Source organism: Thalassophryne amazonica, chromosome 11 (genome assembly GCF_902500255.1).
Source record: "Thalassophryne amazonica chromosome 11, fThaAma1.1, whole genome shotgun sequence".
Lineage (NCBI taxonomy): Eukaryota > Metazoa > Chordata > Actinopteri > Batrachoidiformes > Batrachoididae > Thalassophryne > Thalassophryne amazonica.
In genome coordinates, this window is record NC_047113.1 from 13131772 (window position 1) to 13150705 (window position 18934).

Here is an 18934-nt window from a genome sequence, read left to right on the forward strand (position 1 = left end):
GGAAGTGCACTACATTCTTTATAGGAGATGCAAGCCAAACTGTAAGGTGGCGTCTTGTAAGGTGGTGGCAGGAGAGAGTGTAGTTAGACAGCATAGGATGATGGTTTGTAGGATGACTTTCAAAGTAAAGAAGAAGAGGAGAGTGAGAGCTCAACAAATGATCAGATGGTGGAAGCTGAAGGAGGAAGACTGTTGAAATTACTATGTCTCACAGGACATGTTGTGACATGCCCAGCTCGTCCACAATTTCTCGGATAGTCACACGACTGAAAAGCCACCGAAAGACATCTGAATCTTCCGAATGGGGCTTCAACACGGTGGTGCTTTTGCTGCGCCATCAGCTTTGTGCCGATGAATTTCGCTGCAACTCTTTTCATGGCAAAATCTTCTGTCACAGGGGAATGTGCCGAAAAAGTGCTGATGTCCACCTCTTCTGCAATTTTCGGATAGTCACACGATGGTCCCACATCACCACAGCGTTCACTTTGGAAATGATCCGGTCATTTCAGCATGTTGATGGCTGCCCGGAGCGTGGCTCGCTCTCCACCATTGTGCGGACGTCTTTAAACCGGTTGTACCGCTCCTTAATCTGTGTGATGCCCAGAGGATCGTCACCGAAAGCCATCTGAATAATCCGAATGGTTTCCACCTGGCTGTCGCCCAGTTTCTGGCAAAATTTGATGCACTCGCGCTGCTCCAGTCGTTCCGCCATTTTCCTTGCAAAGAAAAAAACGATGAGAGACTCCACCCATCCTCACACAAAGGCTGCTTTCAAGCAAATGACGCAATCGACAGGCGTGAAAAAATTCACGCATGTGCATGAAGGTTCAAAGTTGGCTCACACAAGCACATGTCATTCAAATCCATCAGGTTTTTGAAAAAAATAAAAAGGTTGGATACTTTTCTAACAGATCTGTATATAGTGAGAGCACTTTAAAAAGTGTCATCTTCACAATAATTTTTTCAATTTCAATTTATTTTCATTGAGCGCCACATCTGATATGGCACTATTTCATATAGCGCCAAGGTGCTTCACACAAGTAAGGTCTAACCTTACCAAGCCCCAAAGCCAGCACACAGGCGACAGTGGTAAGGAAAACTCTGTGATGATTTGAGGAAGAAACCTCAAGCAGACCAGACTCAAAAGGGTGACCCTCTGCTTGGGCCATGCTACCGACACAATTTACAAAATAAATATACAGGAAATGGGAGGGTTACAGAAATAGACACCATAATTTCATGACGGGGGTTTTTAAAACTCACTATTATTAACCCTACTCCTACCCCCAACCTTCACCTTAATCATAATCTAACCCTATTCCTTCCCCCAACCCTAACCATAACCACCCCGACCCGTCCACTTCACTTTTAATTTCGTGCAGCCATCACGGAATGAATTTGAATGAATTTGTGCTGCCGTGACGAAAATGAGGCGCTTTTCGTCACAATATCACAAACCAATAGATGAATGTGTATTTCGTGCTGCTGAATCACGACTTGCCGTGAGACTGGGTTGGTTAAATATAGGATTTTGCTCAGTTTTAAGACATAGCAACTGGGGCAGTGGACATCAGATGAAATCAATATTCCATTCAAGGGATCCGGTCATCTAGACGAATCAATCCAGTCAATGGTTGTGTGTAACACAATAAGCCATTGAATGAAGTTGTATTCCCATGAGCGTGTCCTCTGTCGCACGGTGTCACATGACTTGCAATTGTCATTTTCCAAGGTGGTGTCCTTCCATAATGGCAACCGTGCTTCTTTTGTATGTTTTTTTTTAATTGCACACACACATGCAAACAAAACCAACCATCACAACACTGATAAATAAAAAACTATACATTTTCACATGTGCATGCACACATGCAGGCACACAGCCAGTGCCTCTCCATTGGCCAGTCATCTCCGTCTAATTAGGAAGCAATAATCCGCTTGAGAAGAGTCATCAAATCCAGCCAAAAACAGTCTCCATGAGCAGAAATGCACCACCCCCCCGCACACACTCATGCGCACAGACATACACACTTGCAATCACCCCACTGTTCTGTAAATGTCACTCTTACATAAGTACCATTAGGAAGAATAACATTTGTGCAGGAGCAGAGAACATGCCTTTGTTTCTGTAGATTGTTTCAACAAATTAAACATTCATTGCATCTGCAGTGACTTGAGGTGACTTCCCTGGCAGGAGATAACTAACCACTTTAGAAGAGGCTCGGGCTAAAAATAGCTTAGTGTTCCCATGCATAATGAATGGCCAGAGACAGAGCTAACGCTAGCTCTTTCCAGGAGTGATCTGCTACGCTCCGTTTGGCTGTCTCGGCTCTCCCGGCGGTCTGGACGATGGTGGTCATGATGGTAGAGGAGTACACGGGATGGGGGGAGGGGAGAGGGACAGTCTCAGACAGGTGTCCTGAGCCAGACGGTATTCCCATGCAAACATGGAAACCAAATTCCCAGCCAATATTCTGCTCTGATGTTCCGTTCACCATTCACCTATCACGCTTCACTAGGAACACAAGTCATGTCTGTCCACCTGTTAGCTTTAGTAATGGCACACACCACACACACACACACCACACACACACACACACACACACACACACACACACACACACACACACACACACACACACACACACCACACACACACACACAGCACACAGCTTCCTGAGGATTATCTCGCTGTGGGTCAGTTTCTGCTTGGCTTGCTAAGACTCATTTCCTGCCCAGTGTCCACTCGCTACAGGACCACGCGCGCACACATATGCCGATGCACACGCAGACAGGCGAGTGTGCACGCACGCATGCACGTATAAAGCAGTTGCTGGTTGGTGTTTAATTTCCTTACAGCCGTTCCTCTGTCTTCCTACATGCCAGCGTGTGTTTACGCAGTGCCAGGCTGCCACTCTAAACTCATTTAGGTCGATTTTAATGGACGCCCAAAGCCAAGGACTCTGTCTGCACCCATTAGTTCAGCAGTCCTGGCTGGTAAACATGGCAATTTGCAATTCCATCTCAATGTGTTGTTCTCCCTGCGTCCAAATCTCTCTCGTTCACCCTCTAAGCTCTCATCAGCTTCCCCTCTTTATCCCTATTCCTCTATTCTTTTGCTTCATCTCTTTGACTCCACGTGTTTCCAACCCAGCTCACGTTCACATCCACCCGCCCCCCCCAACCACCCCTTACTTTTTTGCTTTATTTCATGCAAGATGTCTTATTAAACAACTTCAAAAGTCACCGTTTGAGTTTCCCTAGTTCTGCTCCCATTTGCCTCTTTCGGCGGCTTTGCTTGTCATTTGCTTTCTTTGTTTCGTTCAGTCTGTGTGTACACGCTCAACAGAGACCGAAAGAAGTCGGAACAAAAGTGTGGGTGTGCGCGAACAAGAAGGAGAGAGGAAAAGGGGGCGGGAGTGAGGGAGAGTGCCTGGGAGCCTCGCTCTCCCTCTTTGCCAGCGTCTGCCATTAGGGTGTCAGTGGCAGAGTGAATTTATTTGCTGTGTGGTTACTGGGCTAATGATTGATGTTGCCCCAGCAAACAGTAAACCAATTAGAAGGCTGATGTAACGTCATTTTAAAAGCCTCCTAATCACGTTGCTCTTGAACCTGGGACCCCGGCCTTCCCTAATGAAGATTTATACTGGATCAAAGGAGAGCCTAACGCCATTAACAATAGATTGTATTCCACCAAAAATCACATTAGGACTTCTCTGCCCACCCGCTCCCTCCCATCAGGCCTCTGCTAAATATATCTGCTGATTACAAGTGCAGATGTACACAGGAATGGAGGAACGAGGAAATATAGTGAGTGACAGAGACAAAGTGAGGAAAACAGAGACAGAGACAGAGAGCGAGGAAGAAGTTGGCCCAGAGCATCTAATTGTTGAAAATAAATGTGTATGCTGATGAGCAAACCCGTGACTGAGAGCGCATGCATCTGAGTGCATGTGAATATGGGAAAGATAGTGGCGAGATGCTGACATAAGCAAACCAGACGTGTCCAGCAAAGAAAGCTAAGAGTTTAGTACTTTGTCTTTGGGTGCAGAGGACACCCTGTTGGTTGTGTGCTGGGGACTGTCTGGTAACCTCCTCTGTGAATGGATTTGGTACATGACTGACACCGGTGGCTGGAGGGCGTCTTCCCACTGGCTCTGGTGAGTGGACTTCGACCTGAGGGGGGTGTGCAATGGAACTCAGAATGACTTTGATTGTGCCACAATGGTTGGTCCCAGGCAGTATTGGGAGTGGGGAATTGATTGGGAGGTTATTGGAAAGTTTTCTCTGCAGGGTTCAGTCCTGCGTGGCACTTGTCCCATTGTGGTGCATGTCCTCACAATCAGGGGTGGGGGTGCTCTGCAACTTATGCCAGTTACTAAAGATTTGGGCCCCCTGTGTGAGGTGAGGCCGCGACTGTGGTTGAGGGCTATGTGGCATCGATGCATCTCCTCATTCAAGTGATCACATATCTCAATATACCCGACTAGGACGCTGACCTGTGGAGAACCACGGGTTCTAGATGTGGGCGTTTGTACTATACTATGTGTACTATGGAGGACAGCTAACTTTTGTGGAAAATGTGTTTACAGTTATGCTCCATTTTTAAAGTACTGATATTGTATAGAACAAATTCTTGGCTTTTATGGTTGTGTTCGGGGTCGCCACAGCGGATACAACCAGATCCACATTGATATTTGGCACAGGTTTTACGCCGGATGCCATTCCTGATGCAACTCCAGTGTTACCTGGAGAAACACACACAGCCACTGGTGTTACAAAGAAGTCTCCCATTCAAGTACTAAGCAGATCCCGCACTGCTTAGCTTCTGAGATCAGCAATAATAAAACATTTATGTCAGGCGAGCGAACTGTCCAAAAAATGCCCTTGGACCCCAGAGGGTTAAACAGTACAATATTCTGTGTAAAGAAATGACAAACAACTAAAGTTTCATATTTGTGCTGTGACTGTTCACATGAGATCTTTTTTTTCTTTTTGCCTGATTGTGAACATGTTAATTCTGGGTTTGGGGTCACATACAAACAGAACATGTCCCGATTTGAATCTGCTGTCTGGGATGTTAAAGGATGGACAGACTGATGAATGCAGCAACCTCACAGGCTTTTATTTTGAAAAATAAAGTCTTATTGTGGAAGTATGTTTTGATCCAATCACCTTGCTGTTTTCACAACTTGAATCCTCATGAAAAAAACAAATATGTATGCCAAAGGACAAAAGTCAGCTCTTTCTGGTTTTCAAGTGATGCTCCGGATACACAAACACAGAGGCCACATCCCTTTTATTATATGTAATGTACCCTGCACATAATTTATAGCTATGCAGGCATGCACATGTGCATTACTCAGTGATGTTCATCATGTGTAAAACTCCATATTTCTATGATTACTGATTATCATCATGAGCACCTTCTTTGTTAAGAATGTTTGTTGTTTTATTTTGTTTTCCTGTCACCATCTTTGTGGCATCCTCATTGTCGACACAGACACTGTTTTCTGTTTATTTGTAATGGTGTCCTAATCTGAGCAAAGTGATTGGAATCAAAACCAATCAAGACATTATTTTGATAGACTGCATTGGAAAAATTAAACCAAAGTCACTGAATCAGTGTATGTTTCCTTTTGCTTTGTATGCATGGTGCCAAGTAGAGCGCTGCTACTGGGTTTGCCACAGAGTCGTGGTGTTGTTTTAAATGCACAATAACAGTTCTCTTCATTTTAAATATGCAAAAAGTCTATTTTATTCACACAGATCATCAACCATACATGCTCAGTCTCACTCTGAAAGCGCAGTGCTGGTGCAGTGATACTAGCCAGCGTGCTGTCTGGAGCCGTGCACATTTTACAAACATGTTTCACTCTCCTTTGCTTCAGATATGCACCAAGGGCCTGATTTGCTCAGATCCCATATAAGAAGTGTTGCAAGTACAACCTCAGTTCCAATGAAGTTGGGACGGTTGTGTAAAATGTAAATAAAACAGAATACAATGATTTGCAAATCCTCTTCAAGCTATATTCAATTGAATACACCACAGAGAAAAGATATTTAATGTTCAAACTGATAAACTTTATTGTTTTTGTGCAAATATTTGCTCATTGTGAAATGGATGCCTGCAACACACTTCAAACAAGCTGGGATAGTGGTATGTTTACCACTGTGTTACATCACTGTTCCTTCTAACAACACTCAATAAGCGTTTGGAAACTGAGGACACTCATGATTGGGTATAAAAGGAGCATCCCCAAAAGGCTCAGCCGTTCACAAGCAAAGATGGGGCGAGGATCACCACTTTGTGAACAACTGTGTGAAAAAAATAGTCCAACAGTTTAAGAACAATGTCTCTTAACGTTCAATTGCAAGGAATTTAGGCATTCCATCATCTACAGTCCATAATATAATCAGAAAATTCAGAGAATCTGGATAACTTTCTACATGTAAGCAGCAGGGCCGAAAACTAACACTGAATGCCCATGACCTTCAATCCCTCAGGTGGCACTGCATTAAAACCACATTGTGTAAAGGCTCTTACCGTGTGGGCTCAGGAACACTTCACAAAACCATTGTCAGTTAACACAGTTCGTCACTACATCTACAAGTGCAAGTTAAAACTCTACTGTGCAAAGTGAAAGCCAAACATCAACAACATCCAGAAACACCGCCACCTTCTCTGGGCCCAAGCTCATTTGAAATGGACAGACGCAAAGTGGAAAAATGTGCTGTGGTCTGATGAGTCCACATTTCAAATTGTTTTTGGAAATCATGAACAGCGTGTCCTCCGGACCAAAAGAGGAAAAAACCCATCCAGATTGTTATCAGCGCTAAATTCAAAAGCCAGCATCTGTGATGGTATGGGGGGTGTGTTAGTGCCCATGGCATGGGCAACTTACACATCTGTGATGGCACCATCAATGCTGAAAAGTACATCCAGGTTTTGGAGCACATGCTGCCATCCAAGCACAGTCTTTTTCAGGGACGTCACTGCTTATTTCAGCAAGACAATGCCGAGCCACATTCTGCACGTGTTACAACAGCGTGGTTAAAGACCATCACCATGTATGCATATATTACAACACACACATATATATATATATATGCTGTAATATATGCTCTTCTCACTGGTCAATCAGGTAGTGCTTTTAAAATAAATAAACAATATTTTCTCATCATTGTGTGTTTTCCTCATTCTTACAAATTCTATACAGGTGTGTAGTGAGAGGAGCGACGGTCTTATACCTCCCCCTTACAACAAAGGTCCACTTTTTAAGACATTTTAAAGAATTTTTTGTACATACTACTATGACTACAACAACTATGACTACTAATGCCATTGCTACTGCCATTACCACCACCACTACCAATAATAATAATAATAAATGTATTTTTAACAACTGAAATGTCATTCACTCAATATTTCTCTGTCCTAGTTTTGCAACTAATATCTGACAGTAAGTAGAATTAATGAGCCACATAAAAAATATGTTTACCTAATTTCTTAAAAGTTATAAAACCACAAGGAGCAGGTTAGGTGTTTTCTTAATGCATGGCAGAGCTGTTAAAATGTCAAGCATATATACGAGGTCTGTCAATAAAGTATAGGTCCTTCTATTTTTTAAAAAACTATATGGATTTCATTCATATGTTTTTACATCAGACATGCTTGAACCCTCGTGCGCATGCGTGAGTTTTTCCACGCCTGTCGGGTGACGTCATCCGCCTGTGAGCACTCCTTGTGGGAGGAGTCGTCCAGCCCCTCATCGGAATTTCTTTGTCTGAGAAGTTGCTGAGAGACTGGTGCTTTGTTTGATCAAAATTTTTTCTAAACCTGTGAGGCACATCGAAGTGGAGACGGTTCGAAAAATTAAGCTGGTTTTCGGTGAAAATTTTAACGGCTGATGAGAGATTTTGAGGCGATACTGTCGCTTTAAGGACTTCCCACATAGTGGGACATCGCGCAGCACTCCCAGGCGCCGTCGTCAGCCTGTTTCAAGCTGAAAACCTCCACATTCAGGCTCTATTGATCCAGGACGTCGTGAGAGAACAGAGAAGTTTCAGAAGAAGTCGGTTTCAGCATTTTATCCGGATATTCCACTGTTAAAGGAGATTTTTTTTTTTCTCCACAATTTCTCTGATACTTACTGGACTGGTAAGCATTGAAAGCCGAGATAGACATGTCCAAACTTGTCCCTCTGACACACCGAAACAGAGGTGTTCCTTTGTCTCGCTTCCAAAGTGAATTGGTCTTTACGCGCGAAGCCTCCGCGGCTTTCCATGACAAAATCTCTTGTTAAAAGTGAAATCTGCCTGGAAAATGGCTTATGTCCAGCTCTTGTGATAATCAGAGAAAGAGCACACGATGGTCTCGTATCCACAGAGCCATCCATTTAGAAATGGTCCGGTGGCTTGTGCCGCGTCGTCGCAGCTCGGAGTGCCGGCGCGCCGAGCGTCCTTAAAGGGGTCCTTAAAGCTGTCGTAACAGTCCTTATTCTCTGTGAAGCCCGTAAAATTTTCACCGAAAGCCAGATACATTTTTCGAATGGTTTCCAGCTGCTAGTTTCTAACAGCTTCTGAAAAATTCTGATGGAAAAAAAGTCCTTTTCATTCCGCCATTTCCAGACAATGAAAATCCGACGAGGGGGCGGGACCACTCCTTCCCAAGGTGCTCACAGGCAAATGACGTAACCGACAGGCGTGGAAAAACTCACGCATGCGCACGAGGGTTCAAGCATGTCTGACGTAAAAACATATGAATGAAATCCATATAGTTTTTGAAAAAAATAAAAAGGGCTGTTACTTTATTGACAGACCTCATATGCTGTATTAAATTACTTGGTTGGGATCATGGCAAAAACAAAACAAAAACTAAACAAAAACAAAACCTGATCAATCAGGGCAGCCCAAGTTATTTGCTCATGTTACTGTCCTGGTTTGTCAAATGTTTCCACTGTGTTGCTCCCTTTTTAACCCTCAAGCAACCGAGTGGGGATATTTACGACCCCAGGCATGTATGTTTGTGCACCATTCCTCCAATTCAAATGGAAAAAAGGTTTCCTACCACAAATTTGTCAAACTATTTGTCCTGCATGTGCTCATAGAATTTTTGCAAGGATCAGCTGATCTGTGTGGCAACTATTATCCAAACTTGTGTGGGGTCACTTATGACCCCGGGGGATCTATGAGATTTTCGACATCATAGCTCAGAAGGTATTGTAATTTGCCAACTGTAATCATTATATTTTACTGTTTAGTAGGGAAGCATGGCCAACAGAGCCAGAATAGTAAGATTTACAGCTGCACAAGCATCAAAAGTGATTTTTGATGATTAGAGTGAGGATGAATGTAATTCCATTGACGGAGATGAGTCAGGATCAGACCGTGAAGATTATACCTCTGAGATGTCAGACCACCCTGATACAGAGTTGTTATGGAATATTGTGATGCTGTAACTATCCTACCATGTTGTAATACATATTGTACTCAATGAAACTTTACTTTTTATGATGTATTGTTTTCATTTTTGATGCAACGAAATAAAATGCAAGGAAATAAAATGCAAAGAAATAAATGTAACGTGCACTTTACATGGTGTAACAGACGAGATGTGTTTTTTGCCTACTTTTTGGGAAATAAAGATCAAATTCCATGCTTTTACTACATTAGATGATGGACAACTATATTAGGGAGTGTATTGTAGATTCCTAAAACAATCATTTATATAGAACTATTCCAATACAAAGTCAATTTGGTCATAAATGACCCCACTCAGTCATACAATAACTCGGCTGCTTGAGGGTTAATTTAAAATATAAGGAGCAGCAAATTATTGCAAAAATATTATAATTGTATACATCCTTAATGGCATGAATCACCTGTGACTCATAGGTCACTATGAGTACAGTTGACACACACACACACACATATATATATATATATATATATATATATACACACACACACACAACACACACACACACACACACACACACACACACACACACACACACACACACACACACACACACGAGTCTCTCTCTCTCTCACTCTATATATATAAAGAGAGAGAGAGAGAGAGAGAGAGAGAAATTCAAACTAGTTTGCTAGTTTGTGTCTGCTCCACCGATTTTTCTTTCGTCACTTAAAACTCATCATCCCCTATCTTTCACTTTCTGCTGGATTATTAATGCCTCCCAGAAAATGAGTACAAACACACTTACGTGCCGTCAAACCAACCAATCTGTGCTGCTGTGAGTGTCAGGCTTTCTTCCACTTGCATCATTATTTCTCAGAAATAGCAGACAAAGGTGGGAGGATTATTTGAAAATGTAATCTAGTAACAGATTATAATGATCTGCTTCAAAAAGGTTTTGGTTGCACGAGGAACAAACATCTGCAGGTACAGAGAATGTTTTCTTTAAAATTGGTTTAATGTTTGAACATGCATCTGTGTTGGACTGAGTTTTATGGTTTGAATGACATTTTAATATTCCATTCATTCACACAGCAGAGCCTAAAACAAAGTTACAATTCCAGCAACAGTGACAAAGCTGTATATTCTCAAGGTAGTGCACAGATAATACATAAAAATATATTTACAAGTCAAAAATAAATGTTTCGTTATAGCTTCTTACCGTCAGGCCAATAAGTATTTGGACAGAAAACAATAGAGCTAAAATAAAATAATGCTGATGTGCTGATAGCGTGTGGACTTTCACTGTTAATTCAGAGGATCTAACAAAAACATTGCCTTAACCATTAAGGAAACACAGCTATCTGTAATACATAGTTCATGTTTTTTCAGAGTCCATAAGTAATTAGGCAAGCTATATATTGTGATGGGTGTTCAACACGTAATGGACATTGTGGACATAAGTCACCATAGCAAGTGTTGTCACCTGTGGTTCCCTGTTTTGCTTGTGATATGCTCAGCGCATATCAAAGTGTTTCGGCCACTTTAATGTTTTCCCGTCATGACTCATGCGTGGGTAATGGGAAATGTTTGTTCCTGTTTCCCGTCAGAAACCCTGTGTGGGTAATGGCCAATGTTTGTTCCTGTTATGCATGTGACATACACTGACATGTGTGAAGCGCACACCAAAGTGTTTTCTCACCAGGACCCCTGTGTAGTTAGTTGATGGGACCAAGCTGTTCTATGAAGTCTGTGTGTTGTATGACCCAAAAGAGAAATAAATTACACGCCGTTGCATTGTCAGAATGGGAAATTGTTGCTCCTCCTTTCATCCATCGCATCGATCCATCCATCGTGTGATTGCAATTTCCACAATATAAGGATTATTGTTAAAAAGCATCACAGCCAGTTTTCTTCAGACAAGTCACAGGATAGATGCATGGGCATTTCCAAGTCACTAAAAATGTTTTGGACATCATTTACATCAACCATAAGAAATACAAAAGTATAGTACTGTATATTAACTCTGTCTACTGTAATTCTGTAAGATTTGCCCCAAGAATACTGGCTGTAAAATTGATGATTTGTATGAACAGTAATCCATTTATTTATTTTGTCCATTGAGTCTTTCATTTTTAAATCAATAGTGGTGGTGTATAGAGGGACATTTACAAAAACTGACATTAATGTAAATGCTAATGCGGTAGTTCCAATTATGGTCACCATGTCAGTACCTGACTCCACCTAAATCCTGGCACACGCATAAATTGGTTGAGAGGTTACCTGTGTAATAAATAAAATACATAAAATCATAGATCGCTTTTGTGACGGGCTGGAGAGCGCACACAGTGCACACATGGACAGGCTACCCAAGTGATACGGACCGTCAGCTCATAACACGCAGCAGGCGAGCTGAATGTCACGTCACCACGTGAGCTCTGTTCCACATGACGCGGTGTCTGTCATGTGGCACGCCGTCCACAAGACATGCGTGTTGGGCGGTATATGCGCGCGGAGGCTGGCTGGACACGCTGGACCAGCAGATGTGGACATAATAAGAGTGCACTGCTCCATTCATGTCATTTCCTCTACTGCCTCTACTGGTGGTTGGCTCTCACTGCGGTATTGTATCACTTCCTGTTCCGGAGCACAGCGGTGTTTTGCTGTATCTGTTAGCTGTTTAATCTGCACAGTTAGATTGATCTAGGTAACTAGATAACGATTTGTTTCACAGTGTAATCTTAACGTGTCTTAACTAAAGCACTCCCTCTGCTGAGTCACCTCTACATTATTTACACATTATTCACTTTGTGTGTTTTTAGGAATCCACTAGCTTAGCACAGCTACTAGCTCTTAGCCGGTTTAGCATGGCGGCTTCTCCTGTCTCTCCCGCACTTTTCTGCTCTGGGTGTGAAATGTTTAGTTATTCCTGGGCCTCCTTTAGCAGTAACGGTACTTGTAATAAGTGTAGCTTATTCGTAGCTTTGGAGGCCAGGCTGGGCGAATTGGAGACTTGGCTCCGCACCTTGGAAAATCCTACAGCTAGCCAGGCCCCTGTAGTCGGTGCAGACCAAGGTAGCTTAGCCGCCGTTAGTTCCCCTCCAGCGGATCCCGAGCAGCCGGGAAAGCAGGCCGACTGGGTGACTTCCGTTCACATTTCTAACCGTTTTTCCCCACTCGGTGACACACCCGCCGAGGAACAAACTCTGGTTATTGGCGACTCTGTTTTGAGAAATGTGAAGTTAGCGACACGAGCAACCATAGTCAATTGTCTTCCAGGGGCCAGAGCAGGCGACATTGAAGGAAATTTGAAACTGCTGGCTAAGGCTAAGCATAAATTTGGTAAGATTGTAATTCACGTCAGCAGTAATGACACCCGGTTACGCCAATCGGAGGTCACTAAAATTAACATTGAATCGGTGTGTAACTTTGCAAAAACAATGTCGGACTCTGTAGTTTTCTCTGGGCCCCTCCCCAATCGGACCGGGAGTGACATGTTTAGCCGCATGTTCTCCTTGGATTGCTGGCTGTCTGAGAGGTGTCCAAAAAATGAGGTGGGCTTCATAGATAATTGGCAAAGCTTCTGGGGAAAACCTGATCTTGTTAGGAGAGACGGCATCCATCCCACTTTGGATGGAGCAGCTCTCATTTCTAGAAATCTGGCCAATTTTCTTAAATCCTCCAAACCGTGACTATCCAGGGTTGGGACAAGGAAGCAGAGTTGTAGTCTTACACACCTCTCTGTAGCTTCTCTCCCCTTGCCATCCCCTCATTACCCCATCCCCGTAGAGACGGTGCCTGCTCCCAGACCACCAATAACCAGCAAAAATCTATTTAAGCATAAAAATTCAAAAAGAAAAAATAATATAGCACCTTCAACTGCACCACAGACTAAAACAGTTAAATGTGGTCTATTAAACATTAGATCTCTCTCTTCTAAGTCCCTGTTAGTAAATGATATAACAATTGATCAACATATTGATTTATTCTGCCTTACAGAAAACTGGTTACAGCAGGATGAATATGTTAGTTTAAATGAGTCAACACCCCTGAGTCACACTAACTGCCAGAACGCTCGTAACACGGGCCGAGGGGAAGGATTAGCAGCAATCTTCCACTCCAGCTTATTAATTAAACAAAAACCCAGACAGAGCTTTAATTCATTTGAAAGCTTGACTCTTAGTCTTGTCCATCCAAATTGGAAGTCCCATAAAACAGTTTTATTTGTTATTATCTATCATCCACCTGGTCGAATTTTCGGACCTTTTGTCTGACTTAATGCTTAGCTCAGATAAGATAATTATAGTGGGCGATTTAACATCCACACAGATGCTGAGAATGACAGCCTCAACACTGCATTTAATCTATTGTTAGACTCGATTGGCTTTGCTCAAAATGTAAATGAGTCCACCCACCACTTTAATCATACCTTAGATCTTGTTCTGACTTATGGTATGGAAATTGAAGACTTAACAGTATTCCCTGAAAGCCCCCTTCTGTCTGATAATTTCTTAATAACATTTACATTTACTCTGATGGACTACCCAGCAGTGGGGAATAAGTTTCATTACAGTAGAAGTCTTTCAGAAAGCGCTTTAACTAGGTTTAAGGATATGATTCCTTCTTTATGTTCTCCAATGCCATATACCAACACAGGGCAGCGTAGCTACCTAAACTCTGTCAGTGAGATAGATTATCTAGTCAATAGTTTTATATCCTCATTGAGGACAACTTTGGATGCTGTAGCTCCTCTGAAAAAGAGAGCTTTAAATCAGAAGTGCCTGACTCTGTGGTATAACTCACAAACTTGTAGCTTAAAGCAGATAACCCGTAAGTTGGAGAGGAAATGGTGTCTCACTAATTTAGAAGATCTTCACTTAGCCTGGAAAAAGAGTCTGTTGCTCTATAAAAAAGCCCTCCGTAAAGCTAGGACATCTTACTACTCATCACTAATTGAAGTAAATAAGAACAACCCCAGGTTTCTTTTCAGCACTGTAGCCAGGCTGACAAAGAGCTCTATTGAGCCGAGTATTCCTTTAACTTTAACTAGTAATGACTTCATGACTTTCTTTGCTAATAAAATTTTAACTATTAGAGAAAAAAATTACTCATAACCATCCCAAAGACATATCGTTCTCTTTGGCTGCTTTCAGTGATGCCGGTATTTGGTTAGACTCTTTCTCTCCGATTGTTCTGTCTGAGTTATTTTCATTCGTTACTTCCTCCAAACCATCAACATGTCTATTAGACCCGATTCCTACCAGGCTGCTCAAGGAAGCCCTACCATTATTTAATGCTTCAATCTTAAATATGATCAATCTATCTTTGTTAGTTGGCTATGTACCACAGGCTTTTAAGGTGGCAGTAATTAAACCATTACTTAAAAAGCCATCACTTGACCCAGCTATCTTAGCTAATTATAGGCCAATCTCCAACCTTCCTTTTCTCTCAAAAATTCTTGAAAGGGTAGTTGTAAAACAGCTAATTGATCATCTGCATAGAATGGTCTATTTGAAGAGTTTCAGTCAGGGTTTAGAATTCATCATAGTACAGAAACAGCATTAGTGAAGGTTACAAATGATCTTCTTATGGCCCCAGACAGTGGACTCATCTCTGTGCTTGTTCTGTTAGACCTCAGTGCTGCTTTTGATACTGTTGACCATAAAATGTTATTACAGAGATTAGAGCATGCCATAGGTATTAAAGGCACTGTGCTGCGGTGGTTTGAATCATATTTATCTAATAGATTACAATTTGTTCATGTAAATGGGGAATCGTCTTCACAGAATAAGGTTAATTATGGAGTTGCACAAGGTTCTGTGCTAGGTGTTGTGTGGGCCGCTGAAGAGGAGGTACTGCTGGCCCACCACCAGTGGGCGCCCTGCCTGAAGTGCGGGCTTCAGGCACGAGAGGGTGCTGCTGCCACGGACACAGCCGGGGGTGACAGCTGTCACTCATTATCTCTTGACAGCTGTCACCCATCTACTCTACATCATCTCACTCCATAAAGACCAGACGTCATCTCCACCTCGTTGCCGAGATATCGTACTTCTTTGGAGGTAATAGACTTAGCCGTTTGTGTTTTGCAGTATATCTGTATATTGTGAGTGTTTGCAGGAGTACCGGTTCCTCTTTCTGTGGAAGCTGAGTGAGTGCAGGACGGCACTCTTTTCCCCTGAGGAATCACTGCGGTACTCTACAGAATATTGAGTGAGAGGTGGAGGTGGCATTCCCACCGTTGTTGTTACAGGGTGTACACACACCCACACTGGACTGTCTTTGTTCTTCACCAGCAGTACCAGAGCCGACAGTCGGGGACGGTGATCACCTGGGAATTCGGGACTTGGCGGCTCCAGTATTCACCAGGTTCGGTGGCGGCGGAAATCGTGTGGTTCCGGCTCTTCTCAGGACAGACGTCTTCTATCCTCGAGCCTGCCCACACGTCACCTTTTGGATTGACTGTAATCATATTCTGAGATTGTCTGTATGTTCGTTGTGCTCCTTCACAACATTAAATTGTTATTTTTTGGCTCATCTATTGACCGTTCATTTCCGCCCCCTGTTGTGGGTCCATGTCACTACACTTTCACAACACTAGGACCAATTTTATTCACTTTATACATGCTTCCCTTAGGCAGTATTATTAGACAGCATTGCTTAAATTTTCATTGTTACGCAGATGATACCCAGCTTTATCTATCCATGAAAACAGAGGACACACACCAATTAGCTAAACTGCAGGATTCTCTTACAGACATAAAGACATGGATGACCTCTCATTTCCTGCTTTTAAACTCAGATAAAACTGAAGTTATTGTACTTGGCCCCACAAATCTTAGAAACATGTCTAACCAGATCCTTACTCTGGATGGCATTACCCTGACCTCTAGTAATACTGTGAGAAATCTTGGAGTCATTTTTGATCAGGATATGTCATTCAATGCGCATATTAAACAAATATGTAGGACTGCTTTTTTGCATTTGCGCAATATCTCTAAAATTAGAAAGGTCTTGTCTCAGAGTGATGCTGAAAAACTAATTCATGCATTTATTTCCTCTAGGCTGGACTATTGTAACTCATTATCAGGTTGTCCTAAAAGTTCCCTGAAAAGCCTTCAGTTAATTCAAAATGCTGCAGCTAGAGTACTGACGGGGACTAGAAGGAGAGAGCATATCTCACCCATATTGGCTTCTCTTCATTTGCTTCCTGTTAATTATAGAATAGAATTTAAAATTCTTCTTCTTACTTACAAGGTTTTGAATAATCAGGTCCCATCTTATCTTAGGGACCTCATAGTACCATATCACCCCAATAGAGCGCTTCGCTCTCAGACTGCAGGCTTACTTGTAGTTCCTAGGGTTTGTAAGAGTAGAATGGGAAGCAGAGCCTTCAGCTTTCAGGCTCCTCTCCTCTGGAACCAGCTCCCAATTCGGATCAGGGAGACAGACACCCTCTCTACTTTTAAGATTAGGCTTAAAGCTGTCCTTTTTGCTAAAGCTTATAGTTAGGGCTGGATCAGGTGACCCTGAACCATCCCTTAGTTATGCTGCTACAGACTTAGACTGCTGGGGGGTTCCCATGATGCACTGAGTGTTTCTTTCTCTTTTTGCTCTGTATGCACCACTCTGCATTTAATCATTAGTGATTGATCTCTGCTCCCCTCCACAGCATGTCTTTTTCCTGGTTCTCTCCCTCAGCCCCAACCAGTCCCAGCAGAAGACTGCCCCTCCCTGAGCCTGGTTCTGCTGGAGGTTTCTTCCTGTTAAAAGGGAGTTTTTCCTTCCCACTGTCGCCAAGTGCTTGCTCACAGGGGGTCGTTTTGACCGTTGGGGTTTTTCCGTAATTACTGTATGGCTTTGCCTTACAATATAAAGCGCCTTGGGGCAACTGTTTGTTGTGATTTGGCGCTATATAAATAAAACTGATTTGATTTTGATTTGATTTCATGACTGTACGTCTGTGACCATGGGTCATCTACAGAGGAACAGACGGTTCATACTTGTATTCTCCGCTTGATAAGAGGGATTCAATAAAATGCAGTGCTCTTTATGGTGTGTGGTTTTATTTTTTTTAAATACATCCATCTCCTTGTTGATTTCAGGCATTTTTCCGCACCTTTTACAGGCCAGCGATGGTAGCGCAGTGGTAAAGATTCTGGCTGGCAATCAGAGCTTTTGTAAATTGCAGGTTCGAATCCCATGGGTGGCATATATTTTTTTTGTCAGCAGCTACGCGATGTGGTTATACATGCTCCAGCTGCTCGCACTGTGTTCCCGCTGCAACAGTTTCATGCACGCTCATGTCGCGTGCACCAATCCGCCGCAGTGGCATCGTTCATGCCTGCCCGTTGGCTCAGTGTTTTCATGGTTTGCTCATACGAGCTGTTCTGCCGTGATTCGCCCTGATTTGTACTTATTCCTACTGTGTGTGAAGGGGCCCTAAAGGATGACATGTGCCTGATTAAACATTATGACTGGCACATTGCCTCAGCCTCCAGTGAGTAACTGGAGATAATCTCACAAACCACTTGATACCCGCTAATTTGTGGCAACAAAGCTAAAATGTAAATAATATAATAATATATTTAACTCAGTGGGAATACTGGAGGGCAGCATAGTGGTTTAATGGTTAGTATGGTTGCCTCAAACCAAGAAAGACCTAGGTTTACTTTTGACCTGGTCCTTTCCTTGTGGAGTTTGCATTTTCTTCCTGTGTTGGTGTGGGATCCCTCTGTGTGTTCTGGCTTCCTCCCAGTTCTAAAGACATAGAGGTTAAATGAACTGGTGACTCTAAATTGACCGTAGGTGTGAACGAGAGTGTGAATGTGTTGTCTGTCCAGGGTGTTTCATGCATCTCATCCAATGACTGCTGGGACAGGTCACAACACACAGGCACCAGAAGCTACTGCTAGCAGTGCTTTCTGGTACAACCTCGCTGTTGCACAATGCCACCACATCCCTAATTATTCATAATTTTATGGCTTAAAATGCTCCCCACTGATGGTTGCAATGGATGGGAAAATTTGCTGTTTAGACCAAAACTACTTTCTCTACCAGGCTGTAAACACATTTAATTCTGTTGTAAAGTTTGGCATTTTAACATGGGCTTCTACGGGGGGTATTCAAGAAACTGCAAGATTTGTCACTTCTACACTGGCTTAATTTCTTAGCACCAGTAGTTGGAGCATTGTCACTGGCCTATTTTTTCTGACTCCCATGGTGGAAGTCACACAGAGTGGCGTGAGTTTACTGAACAGCAGAAATTAGCCCCATCACAATATGGATTTCTGGCTCAGATGGACTCAGTGAGGATGTCTTACAGAGCAAGCACAATTTTGGATATGGACAAAATAGCTATAGTCTAACAAGTGCTACTTTTCTGCAGAAGGTTTTACAAAGTACAGTTCAGTGATTTTGACATTTGACCTTTTGACCCCAAAATCAGCAGACGTCTTGGGGTCACCTTGTCTAACACATATGCTCTGTTGTCAATCAGGCAGTTAGGACAGAAATAAC

The 18934-nt window shown here is 42.7% G+C and overlaps 1 protein-coding gene across 1 annotated transcript in view; it reads right to left on the reverse strand.

Annotated features, from left to right (window-relative positions):
• tenm2 (teneurin transmembrane protein 2) overlaps positions 1-18934 on the reverse strand; it is an 899715-nt gene that overhangs the window by 263487 nt on the left and 617294 nt on the right.